The sequence below is a fragment of the Beta vulgaris genome, chromosome 8, assembly GCF_026745355.1.
Source record: "Beta vulgaris subsp. vulgaris cultivar EL10 chromosome 8, EL10.2, whole genome shotgun sequence".
Classification (NCBI taxonomy): domain Eukaryota; kingdom Viridiplantae; phylum Streptophyta; class Magnoliopsida; order Caryophyllales; family Amaranthaceae; genus Beta; species Beta vulgaris.
Genome location: NC_079209.1, coordinates 533,051 through 554,792, shown reverse-complemented (window position 1 = coordinate 554,792; position 21,742 = coordinate 533,051). Strand labels below are relative to the sequence as shown.

Here is a 21,742-nt window from a genome sequence, read left to right as displayed (position 1 = left end):
AATAATAATGGCTCAGGCTATGTTCAGTTCACCTTATTTTTGCTTATTTCAGATCTAATCAGATCAGATCAGATCATATCAGAAAAAATAAGTTCAGATCAGATCAGTTCAGATTATGTTTATATTTTAAAATCACTATATCTTTCATTACATATTAGTAAAAATTATAATAATTGAATATTAATAAAGTACTCGTTAAGACGAATCAAACAAGAATCCACATGACTATATTTTTTCTTATATATTGAGAATAATCTAAAAGATAAGATCTTGTTATCAGATCAGTTCAGATCAGATCAGATCAGTTCAGATCAGAAAATTTTAGGTGAACTAAACGTAGCCTCAGTCTTATTGGTTAGTAAGGGAAAGTTATAATCAATTGCTTGGAATTCTCTCCAAACCTCTAGCCCCTTAGAATGGGAGGTATGGAAGCAAACCTGAAAACATACATATGGCCATTATTACTAGTTTAGGTACTTGGTTTTTCGAGATAGGGATTTCACTAGTATTTTATGTATTTTTTTTAAAAAAAATATAAAAATATGTCAGTTATTTAGTGTATGTGGGGTTGTATTGTGTACAATGTACTTAAAACCTAAATCTTTGACCTTGTTGCTCATTGCTTATCATGAGCAAAACATCAACTTTAGATGAGTATTTGAGCAAAAAGAAAAGCAGTGGGGGTATATCATGAGAGTATGATTAGTGTTTTGTACTTCTTTCGTTTTTGAATAATTTATCCATTGTATTTTTCACAAGAATAAAGAAAAACAGTGAATTAATATAGATTATATTAAAAAAAAAACATTGATATTGCAAGAAAGGAAAGAGGAATTGAGACCTTTTATCTTACAGGGTCACTGGGTAGAGATGATTATTAGGCGGACTAGGTTGATTGGGCTTTAGCCAAAAATAATATGCTCATTTTCACCAAAGCCTTGGCTTGATATTTTTGTGCTAAACTTTGCTATTATGAGCTGGTAGACTATATAAATTTTACTTTAAATCGAGTTCAAATTGGACCATTTCTGTTGTAAAATCTATATCTTATTTATTTTTACGAACAAATGATGTGATATCATATCTGTAGGAAAAGCAGAGTATTGCAACTTTCCCAATGTGTATTTTATCCTCAAATGCAAGTTTTGCGACAAAAGGTGGCATTGTAGGCCAATATGCGCGTAAGACCCTGCCCCATGATCTATTGCTCGATATATGACTTTTTTTTAATGCGATATCCTGTAACAACGGTATTCCATCAGTCCTTATAGATCACAAGCACATCTTAGAACACTAGAACTCTAGAAGCTCTCTTTAAACTCTTGAACTTTCACCAAACACAATTGATCATACACCTTCAAACCTTCACCAAGCCTGATCAAGTGTCTTTCTAACATAAGGGCTCATATCTTCGATGTACCTTCACACATAACCAAACCTAAAAGCTCTGTTTAAACTCTTGAACTTCAGCCAAACACGATCAAACACCTTCAAAAATCGATAAACCTTCGCCAAGCTTGATCAAGTTTCTTTCTAACGCTTTTATATCTCAAACACAAAGTGCTCATACCTTTGATATACCTCCACGCACAAATATCCATCTTAGTATATGTGACAAATTAATGGAGTTCATTCAATGGATGAAGGTATAAGGGTCACAAATCCTCGTCTCTACTTCCTTTTTTTCCATGTATCATCTTGACTTTTACACAATTCATGTATTAGTTTTAACTGAAATTTTATGACTAATATGCAAAACCAAACATTAATTATAAAGACACTGGGCTCAACTAAACGCATGTATTTTGAATATAAACTTTTCATACCTTTTGCTAATATTAAGTTAAGCATAGTAATAGTCAAAATTGTGTGTTAGTGAACACAAATTTTCATATGATGCAACCAAAATTAAACAAAATTCTCTCCTTTCCATTCTTTTATTGCTTCTTTTAATCCATTTTTTGTACTATTAAACTTTTATGATGTGGATTCTCATACATTATTATCTTTGTATATCTACATGTGAACTTTTAATTTATCATTTTTATTTATGTAATTATTGTTTTAATATTGTTATTATTAGCATTATTACTATTACTTTATTTGTTTTATCGTAGATCTTTTAGATTTTTACTTGTTCATTATTTATCTATCTTTGCTACTCATTTTTCATTCTTATTGATCGTGCGTGCTAGATCTAGTTTTGTATGTCATGTCTATTAATATTAGTAATCACTTGAAAAAAGACCTACGAAAGTGTTGCATTCCACGTCTAAGATAAAATTAGACGACTTGATAGGTAGCTTATAAAATAATTGCTTAAATAACAAGTCACTATTATCTGGTTTGTAGGTGCTAATAAATCAACCTCTAGCATAGTTTATTTTTAGAGTGTTTGATATGTATTATCAAATTAATTTATTGCTACGAAAATTGTTGAATAAAACTAAACGAATTGTTGTGACTCAAATGGATTTTCATACTAAACTGAAACTAATTGAATCCAAAACAATCTAAATATAATTTATCAATTCCAGTTTGAATCAAACATATATCTGATTTCATTCGATTATTGACTCAAATGGACCCATAAGTTTATATAATATGAAAAAAAATTAGCTCGAGTCGTATTTGAAATACGGTTAAAGAAGAAAGATTTATTTATGGATCAGCATGAAATATAATAGTAGAATACTTCTATTAAGGAAGTTGTATATATTGATAATCTTTGCAAAGACTCTTTTGTTCCAAAAGTATATTATATATGTTTATAAATAGTACTTTTAAATATATAGTCTTTTTGGTTAAACGAATATTTTAAAAATCAAGCATATCTTAAATGATATGAATCATTTTTAAAAATATTGCTGGTTAATAAGTACTTGACACGAAATATAGAACACAATAAATAGATTATATACGAAACAAGATATATTACAACCGCAACTTAAATTACATAGACACTTTAAATTGGTGTGTATATGTTGTATACTCCAAATCTCCAGAGAACTCTTTCTTTTAAAGGATTACCAGGTCCTCTTGTTCCAAAAATATCATTTTTTTTAGGTCGTTGTCTCTAACAAAGAATAGCTAATTCCTAATTAGCTAATCTAATTCCCCACTACATGTTGATTAGCCTAAAATTGAATTTATATTTCTCCTTGTTCATCATCATCTCAACAAGGGCTAGCTTTTTCAGCAATTTATGGTTGAAGACAATCACCATTCACCACAAAGTGAAATAGAAAAAGGAAACAAATAAAGGGGAGGGAATAACAAAATCTCATGTCTCAAGTGTCATTATCATCCTCTCGATGGAATAATCTTGCATACAAGTAATATGATTGGGCACCGACATAAAGTTGTTACTTTTAAAAAGTTTGCAAAGTATACTATTAGTATTACAAATATTACTATGATACATTTTTTGTCCAGGAAACTCTGAACTTGGTCATGCCCATATATCATTTCGCGTAATCTTCTATTTTCTAACTTACCTCATTTTCTAGAACAAGATTTCATTGCCGTGCTTTTCCATTCTAGAAAGATAATGTAGCAAGCTAGGCAGCAGATATCTGCAATCAAACGATGCATTAAGTTCTTAAGAGTAAACATAAAATTATTTGTCATGCATGCATAGGTAGATGGGATAAATTAAATGTTATTTACGGCAGGTTTTCTTATACTTCATCTGTTATGTTTTAAATGAAACGTAGGACTTTGACACGGGATTTAGGAGAGGAAACCGATAGAGAGAAAGAAAAAGAGAGACCCATGCATGTAATGAGAAGAGAGATAGAGGGAAGTGAATATAAATAATGCAACGTTTTATTTATTTTAAATGGAGAAAGTATACAATTTCAATATTGTATAATTGTGTAATTGTAAAAATCTAATTTATAAAATTATAAAAACTTGATATTATGACTATATACATAATAACACTTAATATTTTTTGAAGGGAATAATAACACATATATTATCGTAGCAAAAAAATGACAAAGTAATAGCACATGTCAAAACATTACAAATTACAAAAGAATGGAGCAAGTAGTTTTTGTTGGCCAAATTATTTTTTCAGTTGAATATAGTTGTTATACGGACATTTCACACTTCAAAAATGAACTCTACTATATATGAACAAGTTACGTTGAAATTAAACTAAATTTGATAAGGTAGCTTAAATTGATAAGTAGTAGCTAAAATTAATATTTCGCTTTAATTGAATATAAAGGAATTTGATAGCATGAGCTATTTCGTAGAACTACTTGTTCAAGTGCTGATATTTCATCATTATTTTTTTTAATGGAGAAAAGTAAGTTGAAAAGATGGATGAAAGGAAAATTTTCAGGTCCTTATTTTCATAAGCTACTCAATGTTGCTTGTCGTTTCAAATCTTCTTGAGCTACATCATACATGCCAAACAATTCTAACCAATTTAGAATCTTAGCTATTTCAGCTCATTATTTAGTTGAATAAATGTGTTACCAAACATAATTAAGAGGAAGTATATCACCGTTAGTCGGTAAAATATTATTCATTATATATATGTTGGATCAAATTCAAATTGGGAGTACAATATTCTTATTGTCTATGTTGATGTTGAAATATTTTCATACTCAACTTCTATTAAACAAACTAGTTTTAGTTTATTTACTTTTAGTTTTATTCAAATTACATAAAGATGTGAATGATTTCTTATACATAATATTTTCAAATTAGTCAAAAAATCACATATAAATATGAATTTATAGAATTGCAAAATTTGCACATGAAAAAATAAATTTAATTAGTGTAAAATATAACAATGAATATCACATCATAACATTAAGAAATCTACAAAAGCCATTTTGAAATCGAAATTTATATGTACATGTCACTGGATGAAATATAGTTACACCTAGTAGGCTAGTATTAATTAGCTTTAATTTAATGATTATAGTGAAAATCTACTCTCTTTTTTTTTCTTTTTCCTAAAATGAATCTAACATATGGTGCCAAAATTTTATGTGCCACTCTTTCCTACTTGTTGACATTTAGATTGAAAACTAAAACTAATGGTCATAGTAATAGTAAAAATCAATACTAGAGTAAGATGTACGTAACACAAGTAGTACACAATAAATTGTAAAAAACAAAATTTTGATCATTAACATATTGCACGTACTTAAAATAATGTATTAGTATATGTGAAAGTTAACATGTTGCACGTACTTAAAAATGGATAAGTATTCGATGCACTCATGCACTCATGCACTCATGCACAGGGAGTACTCTAACTTGGTTATAAACTTATAATGACAGGACCAAGCTTGTGCTCTAAATAGACCATGCATATTGATAAAGTCTACTATGAGCAAGTTGCTTAAGCAAACAAATGTTTAAACATAAACTGTCGTTGAAGTTGAGATAAACCACACAAAAATTGGTTGTACAAACTCGAAGTTGCCGGTAATAACACGGAAACCAAGTATGCACTAGATCAAGGGAATTTGTTTAGCAATTATAAATTCTATTACGTGGAGTTTTGTCAACAATTAACTCTGTATATTAAGAGTCATATATGGCAGTAATGTAAACAATGTTCCATATAAGATTTGAGATATAACAGTTCATCTTATAAGATTTTACCAAATAAACTAACTAGCTAACCTCCACAAATTTCCATATACAATTTATATGGTAGGACAAAAAAGCTACTCTATTTCGTAAAACTTTGAATTAATGTATTAAGAATTTTTTTAGTATGCTGCATGTTGATCTAGGAAGTGCTTACAAGCGTCACATATATTCAGATTCGTAGAAGTTCCTAATATTCGGGCTATTATATAGTAGGGAAATAAGGGATATATATTTCCAGAATTGCATTCTAAATAGTAATTTTGATAAGTGAAAAATACAATCATGGGTTTGGGAAATACATTAAGGTTATTAAAGTAAAAATAAGGTTAATTAAGGATATTATTTATAACAAATGATTATTTATAAAAAAAATTGATGACAAGTTTAGACGGATCTATTTCGTAAATGAATGGTGTTTAGGTAGACGCATAAATAGTTGCATGGTGTTTTTTCAACTGTTTTAGTTACGTTGTAGGTCATTATTGGATTAGATTGCTCCTATAAAGATGATTTTTATTTAAAATCCTTATAATGATGTATAGTCTAAAATGTAACACCAAACCTTTATTTCTTTGGCTCACATATTTCTCATATTTAAATTTCAAGGTTATTATCTATTTTGTGAAACTTAGGAAGCAAATGCATATCAATCTTAAGACACTATAGTTCCATACTTCCATTACACTATGACACAGAAGTTGCATTGTATTATTGTATATTGCAATAGATTGTTATATCTCATCAAGAATGAAGCATCTCGAATTGTAACCTTCCAAAATGTTTTCATTTGCTATGTTTGGGGAAAAATATTACTTCCTCCGTTTCAAAATAGATGCTACATTGTTGACTAAAACGCTTGTCGATGCACTACTTTGACTACTAATATCTTTAATTATGTATTAGAGTAAAGTATAAAATTTTGATTTTCTGAAAATATACATTAAGACAAATCCAACAACATATTACATTATAACATTTGATTTTACCTAATAGTAAATAATGGATGGTCAAACCTCATTCATGAATAGTGGAATAGTCAACAATGTAGCATCTATTTTGAAACGGAGGAAGTATATAGGTACCTTAAATCTTAAGGTACTAGAATATTTTTTGGTGTTAAAATAATTAATAGTGTTTCGAAAGCACCTAAACTTTTGGCCAAAATGACTTAAATTGACAAATTAAAAATTTTAAATTATCAAAATCAGGTTAATGAAATTTTGAAAAATATTTCTAAAATTTTGATAACCACTAATTTTGGCAAAATAATTTATCAAATGAAGTAACTAATTTTGCTATACAGTTAAACTAATTAACTACCTTATCAGTTTCTGCTAACTTATCGATCAGTTTGATCTCCTTTTCAACTAATATTGCCAAACAGACCTATAGTATAATATACTAGGAGACTTCTCTAGGGTTTTATTAGGGTTTCCTTATGTTATAAAAGAAAACTAGTGGTGATCATTGTTTGACACACACACACTTTCAGCCTCTAGTATTTTAGGACTCCTTGTAATTATTCTCTATGTTTTTCTCCATCACAGTGAAGAAGCTCTCGATTTCCCCACCTGTGGACATAGGTCTATACTGACTGAACCATGTAAATGATTGTGTTCTCTTGTTTATCTTTTTTATTGTCTTTTCTCGTTCTTATTATGTCATTGATTTGTTCCGCATCAATCAAACACTACAACACCCTTTCCTAACACTAAAGTTAACAATATCAAATGATCAATTCCATCTTGTTGTGTGGTTACTTGATATACATCATTCACACATAGGGTTCAAATATTTGTTATTGATCAAAGAAGCAGAGAAAGCACACATCAAAGGTACATCAAACTCCATTTTTCTTCATGTTACCATGTAGATCAGATTTTGGATGTTTAGATGTTTTTTGCAGACAAGATTTGATCAAATCCCAACAACCAATGGAACTAAGCTCTTTTTCGATTAATACTATTATTCGAGCTAGTTCATTATCGGTGAATATGTATAGGTTAGTTTGTATAAATTAATGAATTAATATATATACTTCCTCCGTTTAGAAATAGTTACACCATTTGTATAATGTTTACTATTCACATCTTGCACTTTGATTGTCTTTGGTGATTTGTATTTTAGGAAATGCATACTCATATGAGAAATGAGATCTTGTTAGATTCGTCTCAATGTATATTATTTTAATATATATTAACTTTTTATAATTTTTACTCATTTATAATTAGAGATGTTAATATTTGAAATAATGCATTGGCAAACATAAAAACATGAAATGACACAACTATTTCTAAACGGGGGAAGTATGTTACATATACTAATACCTAATAATAACTATATCTTTTTATTAAAGGAATTACTCCTAGAAGCTAGATCACCAGTGTTTAAGAATCATAATCATTGTCATTATGAGTCTTAAATCATTGTTCTCCGGTCTTACTAGTCACTATATATACATTTAACTCTACATTAGAAAATGAAGAGAGCAAAATCTACGTGACTATTATATACTCTTGAGAACCCTAAAACAAGATTTGCCCAAATTTTCATTATATATATGTCACAAAATTCTCTAAGAGTAAACAAGGTGTACATGTACATGTCTTAGTGCTTACGTTACGTGTTCTTTATTTTATAATCAAATACGCTAAGTTACTGAAGTAGTGAAGTTGAAACCACAAATTTATCTTCCACTTTTTTTATTGAAGGAATTTAACTTCCACCAATCCACCTAATAAATACAACTTCACCGCAAGTGTTAAACTCGATCGGCTAACCCATGCACAAGCTCGACTATGGTTGGACATGTATTGTCCGGTGTTATCTTGATAACACATTAACACCTAAGGAGACTACATAATTATATAGATATGCCGATGCCCGACAAGAAAAATATTTATGCTAAACAGTTTTTTTTTTTTTTTTTTTATAGTTTTCTATTTGGATGTATAGAGAATCAAAAACGCAAATGATGTTGATGAAATTTGATCTCAGGTCTTGAGTATTATTATTGTTTCTCAAAGTTATAACCAATTAATATAATTGACATTCACATAGTAACAATTTTGTTTAGTTGTGATACAGGAGTAATAGGCTCAATTGATGTACATGATGGACTCTTCATGGGAATGACTACTAAGGTGGTAGCATGTTTGCTAACCAACCAAGGTAGTGAATAGGCGTGTGAAATGGACATGTCTATGAGGATCCTAATTCTATTAGGATTCATATCTTTAATTGTTTTCCTAGTTAGAGTTGAATTAGGAATCATGGTTTTGCCTATGTTCTTAAAACGATGGATTTTACATGATTCAAAGAGTCTAAGGAGTCTAGGAATTAGGGACTTGTCCAAATCCTACTAGGTTTATGTTTTTGTCAAGTAGTATAAATACAAAGCTATGTAGTTCGAATTTCACTACAGATTAATAAGAATTTTTGTGAGCTTTGAGCTTTGTGTTAAACATTGATTGTTTACAAACCCTCTTGAGTGTTGGTGGCTTAGCCTTTATGCATTCAAAACCCTTAGTGTTATTCATTGTGGTGACTTAGTCTTTATCATTGAATAGCCTAAGATCTATCCTTGTTACTTTAGTTCGAGTGATTTGTTTGAGTTCTTAATTGAATCTTCATTGTTATTGATTTGTTTTACTTAGCTTCCGCACAAGTATTTGATTCTTGAAGAATAAATACATCATATGGTATCAAGAGCATAGGTGACATCCGTTGAAGGGGTCCGAATTTTTTCCTTTAAGGGGGAGTAATAGATCTTCAAGAAAGTCTTAAAGATCCAATCTTTTTTTCAAGATTCTTGATTTTTCATAAAGTTTCATCAAAGTACTACAATATTATTATTGATTGGTGAAAGAAAAACATCCAAGATCCATAAAAAAATCCAAGAAAAAAACCTCCCGTAACAGACAGATTTTTGAGGTATCTTTGAGCAACTCGTTCTCCCACCTCAAGTCGAATTTTTGAGTGATTCTTGAGCCCATACTGGACTACTACTTGTCTAGTTTATTGTCCTAAAATTTCGTAAGATTTGAAGTTGATTTACTATATATTGGAGACTGATTTTTCGAAGTGTGCTAAAATCGGGTTAATCTGGCACAGTGTTGCGAGATTTAAAGCTGGGAACAATTGGCTCTGAATTTTTGGCTGAAATTTTGGTCGAGTATTACATACACATAGATCTAGGTCCTGGAAAAATTTCACATGATTTGGAGTTTTTTTTCTTGGTATTCTTCACTCACTTTTGGTGCGGTTTCTTGGAGCCGAAGTAAGGGTCGTCCAAGCCAAGTTCTGTTTGGCTCCACCATGGACAATGACCAAGGAGGAAGAGAGGGTGGAGAAGGGAAAGTCCCTATAGGGCTTAGCTTGGAGCAAGCACAAAATATACGAAGGGATAGGCAGCTTGAAGACCTAACCACACGCATGGATGAACTCATGCGCATGATGCAACAAGGGATGCATGGTAATCGATGCAACCAATCTCCTAGTCCTGTTAGGAGTGTGCATACTAGCAACCATGAAGTTAGTTCTGATGAGGAGGTTCACCATCCAAGGCATAGACAACCACCAAGGGATGATGATAGAGGGCTAAGGCTAGATCTTCCAGATTTTGATGGTGCTATGAAGCCAGAGAAGTTCCTTGAATGGCTACAAAGAATGGAGAGGGTCTTTGATTACAAGGACTATGATGATAACAAGAGATTTAAGGTGGCTATCTTAAAGCTTACAGGTTATGCTAGCCTATGGTATGAGAACTTAAAGAACAAAAGGCGCAAGATGGCAAACCAAGCTTACTTCATGGGAGAAGCTAAAGACTAGGATGAAGAAAAGATTTCTTCCTTCTGATTTTACACAAGATATGTTTCGAAAGCTCCAAGTTTTACAACAAAACTCTCTAAGTGTGGAGGAATATGTGGTGGAATTTGAGAAAATCAATATGTTATGTGATGTAGATGAGAAAGCTGAGCACAAGATTGCTCGTTTCATTGCTGGATTGGATAAAAGAATAGCTAAGAAGGTGGATCTACAACCTTATTGGAGCTTTGAAGAGGTGGTACAAGTGGCTTTGAGGGCTGAAAAGTATGTCAAGGCTAAGAAAGCTCCAACCTTTAAACCTTTTGTGAAGCAAGGAGAGAAACCCTATAATGGCGCCAAGAAGGATGAAGGTAATACTTCTAATTCTAAGTTTGATAAGTTCAAAGGAGACAAAGGTAAGGCTTCTACACCCCTACCAACAGATGAGAGGCGCATATGCTTCAAGTGTAAAGGCTATGGACACATCTTAAAGGATTGTCCTAACAATAGGGTGATGACTTTAAGGGACATCCAAGAGATTGAGGATGATTATGCTAAGGGCAACATTGAAGAAGAGGAGTTTAAAGGAGAAAAGGAGCATGAGGACGAAGCCACTTATGAAGCTGATTCAGAGGAAGAGCCAGTGTATGAAGGCCAACAACTTATAGTGAGGCGCATGCTACACACTCAACCAGCCCCTTTGGAGCACACTAAAGGGACAAGATCTTTTTCACTCGTTGCTTAGTGAAACAAAGGGTATGTGATTTAATAATTGATAATGGTAGTTGTGCTAATGTGGTGTCTACTACTCTTATAGATAAGCTGCAATGGCCTACTTCAAACCATCTACACCCTTACAAGCTTAATTGGCTTAGTGATGACAATGGAATCAAGGTGACTAAGCAGGCCTTGATAGTGTTCGAAATTGGTAAGTTTAAAGATGAAGTTCTGTGTGATGTATGCAATATGGATGCTTGTCACATCCTTTTGGGACGACCATGGCAGTTTGATAGGCATGTGAAGTATGATGGTCGAACTAATGTGTGTATTGCTACAATTGGAGGTAAGAGAACTGCTTTGAAACCTCTCCCTTCCCCTATTCCAAAGAAAGGTACACTACTAGTGAGTGCTAAAGAGATTGAAAGGGAATTAGAGGAGAACATGAAGGCTATCTTTTGATGGCAAAAGAAATTGAAGGGGAGGCGCAACCATACAAGGTTCCTAAACACCTTGAACATGTGCTTGATGAGTATAGTGATGTGGTCCCTCAAGACTTACCTCCAGGATTGCCACCTGACAATGCATTCAAGCTGGAGTTACCTAGAGATTACAATGTAAGTACCACTGTGAATGTGGGAGATTTAGCACCATATGTCCATGATGATGATATGGCTCAATTGAGGACAATTGTTTCTAAAGAAGAGGAGGATGATACAGGAGTAATTGGCTCAATTGATGTACATGATGGACTCTTCATGGGAATGACTACTAAGGTAGTAGCATGTTTGCTAACTAACCAAGGTAGTGAATAGGCGTGTGAAATGGACATGTCTATGAGGATCCTAATTCTATTAGGATTCATATCTTTAATTGTTTTCCTAGTTAGAGTTGAATTAGGAATCATGGTTTTGCCTACGTTCTTAAAACGATGGATTTTACATGATTCAAAGAGTCTAAGGAGTCTAGGAATTAGGGACTTGTCCATATCCTACTAGGTTTATGTTTTTGTCAAGTAGTATAAATACAAAGCTATGTAGTTCGAATTTCTCTACAGATTAATAAGAATTTTCGTGAGCTTTGAGCTTTTGTGTTAAACATTGATTGTTTACAAACCCTCTTGAGTGTTGGTGGCTTAGCCTTTATGCATTCAAAACCCTTAGTGTTATTCATTGTGGTGACTTAGTCTTTATCATTGAATAGCCTAAGATCTATCCTTGTTACTTTAGTTCGAGTGATTTGTTTGAGTTCTTAATTGAATCTTCATTGTTATTGATTTGTTTTACTTAGCTTCCGTACAAGTATTTGATTCTTGAAGAATAAATACATCAAGTTGTCGATACTAGTAAGAGATTAGAAGTTATGATGTAGTCTAAGTTTCAAACTAGTATTGATGATAATTAATAGTTGTTTATTTTGTATGATCAATATATTAGCTCTCTATCTCTTCATGAATTTAAATTATGATTAGAGTGATGAAAATGGTAACTAAAGATTCATTTTCATTGGGCCCTATTGTAAATTCGTCTTCTCACAGTGAGACTCGGACGGAAAAAATGTGTTTTGTCGGGAAAAACCTAATAAACTTTATATTGTATGTAAAGACTAAATAGGTATAAATGTTTGTTAAATAAAATCACATCGCAGTTTTCAGGCAAAACAAAATTAACAAACGGCGTTGACATCTTATTTTTTCCACCCTTAGAAAGAAGTGTTTTTATAGAGAGGGAATTCGTAACTAGGGCGAAGTGTCGAAGAAAATGACAAAAATGAATTGGAAATAAGAAGTCAACCTAGGAAATTTGACTTTCTTGCCAGTTATTTTAACGTGGTCTTAAATAACAAATTTTTATACTTTATGATCATTCCAAACAAAAAACAATTATTTGGTCTTTCCTTGCAAAACATCAATTTTAATTTATTTGGTCTTTCTCTCTATCTTTATTCGATCTTATTTGATCAAAAATTCATTTTATAATGATGATAACAATGACGATTGACGAAGATCCCAATGATTTAAACTCTATTTAAACACCTTATATTATCCTCCAAAAATATTTAACCTCTTAACTTGGATGAACATATATGTTCCACTATCATTATGTAGAGTGTAGACTGCCTCTCTCCCCCTCCCCCCCCCTCTTTTCTCTCTCACAAACTTTAGCCTCCATTAGTGATATTTAGAGGAGCTTCCATCAACTCTTATCGGTGGAAGGCTACAACTTTTTTTGTCGCTTATATCTTCAACTTTGTTTTTTTTTTGGTAAGCCAGTAATATGTGTATTGCTTCCAAAAAAAACCATCATGTACAACCTATTTCCCAAAGAGGGAGAGGAACAAATTGGCCACATGAGGCCAAAAGAAACTTATACAGTAGCTAGCCATTTTCTATCTCTAGAACTCCACTTTGTAGAATTACAAAAATACACTCTATGTTTAATTATATATTATAGTATTATTTCTTTAGCTATACATTCAATTCTACTCGCTTTAGTTATACCTTCAGTTTTATTTGTTTATTAGGTTTATAATAATGCTTCTGCAAAGAACTACTTTTTCCTCCAAAGACAAGGTTTTTTTTACTCTTTTTTCTTTCACATTTATTGTAAGTCCTAGGGCTGCTTATGGTTCTTTTGTAGATGTTATTATCTTTTTAAATTGAAGGTGATCGATTTTTAACTGTTCAATACCATCACTGAAAAATTTAGTCGATGATTTAATAATTCCTTTTCAGCGACTTTAGTATAGTTCTTTAACAATTATAAACGTTAATGAATCGTATTGTTTAAACTTTGTAAATACGAAGCATTATGTTGTCACGATATAACGCTATTTTTTTTTGGTTGAAGATTCTAATTAATTTCGTGAATTGATTGTGTCAATCTATTTTGTCAAGTTATTAATGATGATTGCATATTCCATTTTTATACACTAATCTATAGTACTTGAGTAGACAAGCGCATCATTAACAAAGACATTAAATTATAAGCATTGAGTACATCATTGATTATCCTCTGATATTCAGAACGAGCATTTTTAAGGCTGAAAGAAATTGAGTTTCAATTGTATTAGTCAAAAAAATTAAAATCGTGAAAGACAAAAGATAAAAGAAGGTATTGAAATCCCATAAATAGCTCACATGTGAATGTAAGCGTTGCCCACATCAAACACGAGGAGTGTAATAAACCATTTAATAAACTTGAGAAGTTATTCCTCCTATTGACAATTGATTTTAGGATAAAACCTCTTTTGGACTTGTTCAAACTCTCCTATATTAACAAGTGAGCCCCATACCCATTTAGCGTTTGACTAAATTTAACATGGTATCAGAGCACAAGTTGGCTCTGAATATAATTATGGAAAAGTCATATGTAAGGCGCAGTGTTGCCATCCCATGCATGAACAACCCGTATTTGAGTGTAAGTGTCGTCTCACATTGAACACAAGGAGAGGAGTAAACAACTTAATAAGTTTGAGGTGTTACTGCTCGTATTTCCAATTGGTTCAAACTAACTTTAATACAAGAGCTTGCATAACTTGACAAAACTTTGTGCATCACACAAATACCTTAAAACTTGGCACAGAGTAGTATAGAAACATAGAGAGTGAAACCTCCTGAATTGACATAACTTACAATGTACAAGGATGTATTGCTTTTTTCCAGTTCCAAACATTTCCTTTTTAACCTCCAAGAACTGTAGCTCATCCAAGCGTTCGAAAACTCTTTTCAAAGGCCATCACAGCTCAAGTGAAATAGCTCCACTATGGTTATCTTTCAAAACTTGGTTTCAAACTAAACTCATCCTCAAAAACATTTTTAAGAGTAAGCTCTTCAACAATAACCATAAAATCTAAGAAGGCTAAGACTTAACAACAACTTATAAAACCTATTTTTCAAAATTTTATCTCGATTATAATATCTATGTCACAATTCATAAATTATTGGGAGATATTGGTTATATTTATAAGCCATATGACCATAGTAGAACCCCTAATTACCATCTATGCATGCTTGAGATTATTTCTAATATAATAATGAAACCATCAGAGCCTTCTTGTTCGACTACCAAAAATTTGAAGGTCCTTAGTCTTCTTGATTGGGTCTAGGTCTTCTCAATATACAAAACATTTCCTCTAAAGTTTAAAGTCAAAATCCCCAAATATAAAGCATTAAATAATCGGGACTAGCAGAAAGCATGACTTAGCTTGTACCCTCATATATAATACAAAACAATAAGACAGTGGCTAGAGGTGTGCACATGTCGGTCGTGTTGGCCTAATTTACGGGCTAACAGGCTTCCTGTTGGGTCATGCCAGATCTAGAATGGGATAAGGAAATTTCATAAAAGGTGCCCCAAGCAAGACTCGATCGTGCACAATATGGGTTTTGGTCATGCCATACCGTCGACCCTCCTTAATTTTTTGAGTTAAAAATGAGCAGAACGATAGCCAAGTCGGCCCATTGTGTTAGTGGGGGCAAGCCATAATTTGAATTTTTTAAACTGCTCATGACCTACCATTGGGCCTATCATGTCGGGTTGGGCTAGTAGCAGTCTCGTGTCGCACCAAGCGATAGTCATACGTGTTAGGATGAAAAGATGCTTGTGCCAGACCGACCCATGAACAAATCTACTGATGGTTGATACACTGCAACATTAAAACCATCCAACCATTGTCGTTTTGGTATGTAATGTTGGAGATATTATGCCCTCCTCTAATCCTTCACCCAAAGGTGGCTAGAAACTATAACAATTAGAATCTTGTATAAATGTACATACATGGAAAAGCATTTGTCAGCTTTATAGCTATTCACTATGAACTTCATCTTCCTTGGTTCTGTCAATGGTTTCCTAATTAAAACAACTCAAGGCTAAGGAATCACGATTCTCCATTAGTTCAAATCCGTATGGTTATTGTCGTCCTTTAACGTCCCGTAATCTATCCTCAAACTAGCCACTGAAGTCTAATTTAATCCCATAGTTACGAGCAGCAGGTGATAGTCTAGTGGTGTTGGCATCATATTCGATCCAAGAGATCCTGAGATTGAGTCTCATCCCCGACAAGAAGGGATCCCCAATTTTCCCCCCTTCTTGCAAGGGAATCATCTTACCTTAAAAAAAATAATCCCATAGTCTCTCGGTCAAATTAGATTGAGAGAAGCCTGGTGAGTCACCATATCATATACATCATTGAATATTCCAGTGCATTGTTAGGTGGATTTTCTTTTGATTCTCAAGTTTACACATTAAATCTTCTTGTAGACTCTTTAGTGTTGAATTTTGTGTATGTGTTGTATATTGCTTGTAAATATAATAATACAATAGGGTATGATATTATCCTAACACAATGTTGCAATTATCTTAACACGGAGCTAATATGTAAGTAAACTACATGCGGGAAGGCAAATTGGTTTAAATCTTATCATAATCTTCATCATAAATTCATAGTATAAAACATGTAATTAACTTACCTATAGGGGTGTAAGAAACAGAAAAACATCTTATTGTGTTGATGTAACTTAAAGTGATTGGGCTCATCTGAAGAAAAAAACTTAAAGTGATTGGCGATGTCATTTTACTATTGCTAAAAAGAGGAAAAGACGTTTTGCTTGACTTAAGATTGTTAAGATTTAGTTTTTGACATACTAGTATTATGCATTTATTTAATTAGTTTATAAATTTCGATACTAAGATGAATGACTTAATTGTTGAATTTAAGGGAGATAACTGCATCTAACTATCACGTAGATTACCCACTTTTAATAAATCATTAAAACATAATTATTGATTTCGAGTTGGATTTCATCAAACATTAATTTCTATTAGTATTGGGAAAACTAACCACTAAATAAACAAAATCTTATCTGAATTTAAGCCGTCGTGAAATACTTTAATTCAATCTTAGCAAGTTTGGTCCCTTAAAACTAGAGAAGAAGGGAATCTCAATTTCGAAACACCAAAGGATATAATTTTTTGACTGAATCATCATAAAATACAAACCCTTAACCACCACATTCAGCTTTCGATTATTTATCCTAATAATAACTTACAGAAATGGGAAAAGATTTTGTCTACAAAAGACCGTCTGATAAAACTAATTGAGTCAAAGGAGTCACTAAATCTTTCTTAAGATTACTAGTGAGATGGTCATATTGTAAGATTATCTCATCTGAGAATTTCTAGGAAAGCTAATAGTGCTTCTCTTCATATAGGCGCTACTGAGTCTGGACCTTGTAACTGCGTCTACTAAATTGTTATTGTCAAATGACCAACTTAACCAAAAGTTTAAGTTGATGGTTGACGTCCCAGAAATAGATTTATACTCTATTACACCCCCTCATAGCTAGCGCTAAATATTCCACTGAGAAAGGAGGAGTGGATGAAATTTGAACCCGTGACCTTTTTGTCACGCTGGCTCTGATACCATGTCAAATGACCAACTCAACCAAAAACTTAAACTGATGGTTGAAGCCTCAAGAATAGATTTATACTCTATCAGTTATGTTAGAACAGAAAACGAAGACATGAAACATGACTCAGTGAAAATCACTTGTCCATGCAAGAATGGTATCTTACGTTAAATCACGTAAAATTGATGAATTATCGGGTACACGTAATAGTATATACTCTATGATAGTGTAGGAATAACAAACCAAAATTTGGTATGAGTGAACATAGTTTCCCTCTTCATTCACTGTAAGTCTGTAACCACATCATACAGGAGCATATGCTTTGAAGCACAACTTATGGATAATCTTTTGTAAAGTTGGTCAAAATGTTAAAGTTCAAGCTATATATAATAAAACAAAATAGGGAAAAACGGTAAAAATAATAATTCATAAAATATATCCTTTTCAATGCTGATCTTAATATATACTACTATGTAGTGTAGTAGCTTCATATATATGTGACTAACAAAGATGTCTTAAACATGTTAGCTGTTAGGAGTCATGTGCTAATTACAAAAAATAGGCTCTTAAAAAACTGTGTATAATTCTATTATATAAAAATATATCCTCTATAAACATTAATTCGTATAAACTAGGACACCTAAATCCCAAAGTACGGGGATTGGGACAATGAGACTTAAACAAACTATATATATATATATATATATATACAAGTGAGTTCATATGAGAATGCATACTTATATGAGAAATGAGAATGAATTTTACACGCTATAACTCTTATGATTAAGTGATGTAACTCCAAAAAAAAAAGTAGAACAAAAAAAAATTCAAAAGAATTTTTTTTTTGGGCTCAAAATATTTTAGAGAAGTATAACTCTAATGAACATGTATTATAACTCTAATCCATTCGTGTGGTTGAGATTCATTCTCATTTCTCATGTAAAGAGCATTCTCATGTGATCTTGCCCCTATATATATATAGAAGTGAGTTCATATGAGAATGCATACTTATATGAGAAATGAGAATGAATTTTACACGCTATAACTCTTATGAATAAATGATGTAACTCTAATGAAAAAGTGATGTAACTTCAAAAACAAAATATTTGAAAAAAAATTCCAATTTTTTTTTTTTTGAATTTAAAATTTTTTAGAGTGATATAACTCTAATGAATAAGTGTTGTAACTCTAAACCAATCGTGTGATTGAGATTCATTCTCATTTCTCATGTAAGGAACATTCTCATGTGATCTTGCCTCTATATATATATATTAGATTCTTAGGCCCTCTGACATGAGAAGATTGTCAAAATACCAACTCAACCAAAAGTTTAAGCTAATGGTTGAAGTATAAGAATAGATGTACACTCTATTACGCTAAATATTCAACTGAGAAAGGAGGGATGGATGAGATTCGAACCCGTGACCTTTTTGTCACGTTGACTCTGATATCATGTCAAAAGACCAACTCAACCAAAAGCTTGAGTTGATGGTTGAGGCCCTAGAAATAGATCTATACTCTATCAAAGAACCTGTGTTATAGATCACCTTCCTTACTGCCAAGTCATTAGTTTATGTTATAATTTTCTATATTTCTTCATATTAAATATTGAGTTTATTTAAAATAAGCTCAATGAAAATAAAATTTGGCTTATAAAACAAGTTCGTAACAACCCTTTTTTTATTTGATAAACTTCCGAAGTCCCCTACCTTTTTTTTTAATTCCAAGAGTAGTTTTGTCACGTGGTGCAATGTGATCAGCCCTTCTTCCGAATAAAGTGGCCGGCCATGAATTTTTATTTTGGTTTTCTTCCAACCTAGTTTCCCCTCATTTATTTTACAAAAAATATTAAAAGAGACGGTCTAATTTTAATATAAAAGTAGAACTAGTCACTTAATGGATTAAACTAGTCAATGAAAGAAATTAACTTAGTCACTATTAAACTAATTCTCTTTTTAATATTGCGCTTACCATATTCTAATTTTAATTTAAAAGTAGGCGGTCTCTCACAAGACAATAATCGTCTTATATTTACTTATGATCCATCATATATTTGATGGAAACTAATTTCTCAAAATTCAATGAGACACTAAATCTTTTTTACCTTATTTTATGTATCCAAGATAGGCATCACCTTGAGGCACAAACATATCTGACCTCCATTGTTATCATGAAACACAGAAAATATAAAGGGGAATCTTTTGAACCTTTTTGTCTCAATTAAGAGGGATATTAACTATATAGGGAGTACTAATCATACTGTATAACCAATTACTTTACAAAAACAGAAAATCACTTCAAATAGATTTTTATATTTGATCTTCACTTATATGTTTATTGATGCTCAATAGGTTTAAAAAATGCTTTCAACACAAATAAAAATTTGACCAAAAAAAAAAAACTACACAAATGAAAGTACTTATGTTCATGTTACTTTTGATTAAAACTAAACTTGTTAATAATAGAAGATAGTCATATAATTTTATAAATATTTCATCAACCTTAGAAGCAAAATGATAGTCTAAATTAGTTTTCCTAAACATAAATACTATGTTGTGTATTAATATCACGTCAACTACACAAGTAGTACGAGACTATGTAATCACATGCATAACATAACATCTTAACAACAGTATTATTGCATTATAAGAGAGAGAAAGAGCTTATCTACCTAGGTCCTAGGAGACCATCAAATGATGCGACACAATTAAATACTTAAATTTTATTTTAACATATATCTAATTAAAGAGAGTATAATTATGCATTTACACACCAAAAAATTAGAAGTATATCTTGTTATGATTGAAATTCAAGAAGTTTAGGGTTTTACTCTGTTCATCAGTATGTTTAATTTCTTCCCTATTATAGTTCATGTATATATATATACATTCAAGTAAAATTTTGTCACTATTTTCTATATAGATAGATTTAAGACAAAAGAAAATCCGTTGATCGATGGACTTTTGCTAGTTATAGACTTGTAAACACTATATAATTAAATGTCAGGATCGATAACTTAATCAGGTTAACACAATTATTCTCCACACTTGTACAGATCTTAACAACAAACCCAAAAGAAAATCACATAAAATACATGTAAAACTCAGAAAAGTAATTGATATTATTTATATATCCGAAGAGAATTCTATTCTCTATCGATCGGAAAATGATCTGGATCTATCCGTGTTTAGGTTTTTTCAGCAATTCGTCACTGAGAAAAGAAAAAAAAATGTTTAAGGTTGTAGATGATACCTTAAAAGCGACGATTAGATGAAGATCCATCACAAGTAGTAGTAGTAATAGTCTTTAAAACCCTCTTCTTCTTCTTTTTCTTTTTGTAAGGAATTCCTCTTGCTTTAGCTTGACAATCCTTAACTTCCCTTAAATAGACCCTAATAGTCCCGTTTCCGAACGGGTTCGATTCGGGTGACCCACCGTGCTCCTCGTAGGCGGCTCTAAGCCGTCCGATGAGTGCATCAAGGCTGCCCCACGCTTGTCGAAGCGGGCAGCTACATGGAGCCGGTGGGTCAGGCATCCCAAAGAAGGTGCACCCATGTAAGTGCACCTTAGTTTTTCCAAATTGATCAAGATACCTAAGGAACTCTAGTACGTGGTGACATGTACACTGAGTTACAGAAATGGGTGGCCTCATGTTTCTAAGGTATTGTCCAAAGGTATTCCAGTCCCTACGCTTTTGGGACTCGTACCGACTAAGCGTAGGGGTGGATGGTTGGGCCGCGGCTTGGTGGTGGATATGGTTGTCTGGACATATAACAGGAGGGAGAGGTGGTGGCTCAGTAGCGAATTTTGTGATAGTTTCCATGGAGGTGGAAAATGAAAATAGGTCTATTAAGTAAGCTTATAAGGTAGAGTAAAAATAGGAATTCTTAAGCTTTTTTGTTTGAAATAAAGGAAAGGGGGGAGGAGACAAAAAATGGTGAATGAGGGTAATGAATTAAGTGGGGAAGAAGATGATGGAGGTCACATCCTAAGATATGAGAGAAGGAAGATCAGACAATATTTGTATGGACCCCATTTTTGAATAAGAGGGTGCTTTTTTTGGTTCGTTGCTTTCTTTTCCTCTTCTCCTTTATCTCTAATTTTGTTTTATGCCTTTTTGTAATATGATTGAAGCTAGGAAATTTTTAGGCATTAGGAAGATTTAGGAGGATCATATTAAATCCTTTT

At 32.2% G+C, this 21,742-nt stretch overlaps 1 long non-coding RNA gene across 1 annotated transcript; it reads right to left on the bottom strand.

The window, feature by feature from the left end:
* Positions 1-3,286: 3,286 nt before the first annotated feature.
* On the bottom strand, positions 3,287-21,742 carry LOC104900488 (uncharacterized). The gene is made up of 2 exons (XR_791075.4): positions 20,807-21,742; positions 3,287-3,575 (listed from the first exon to the last, which is right to left on the bottom strand). It is a non-coding gene; the product is annotated as an uncharacterized LOC104900488 (long non-coding RNA).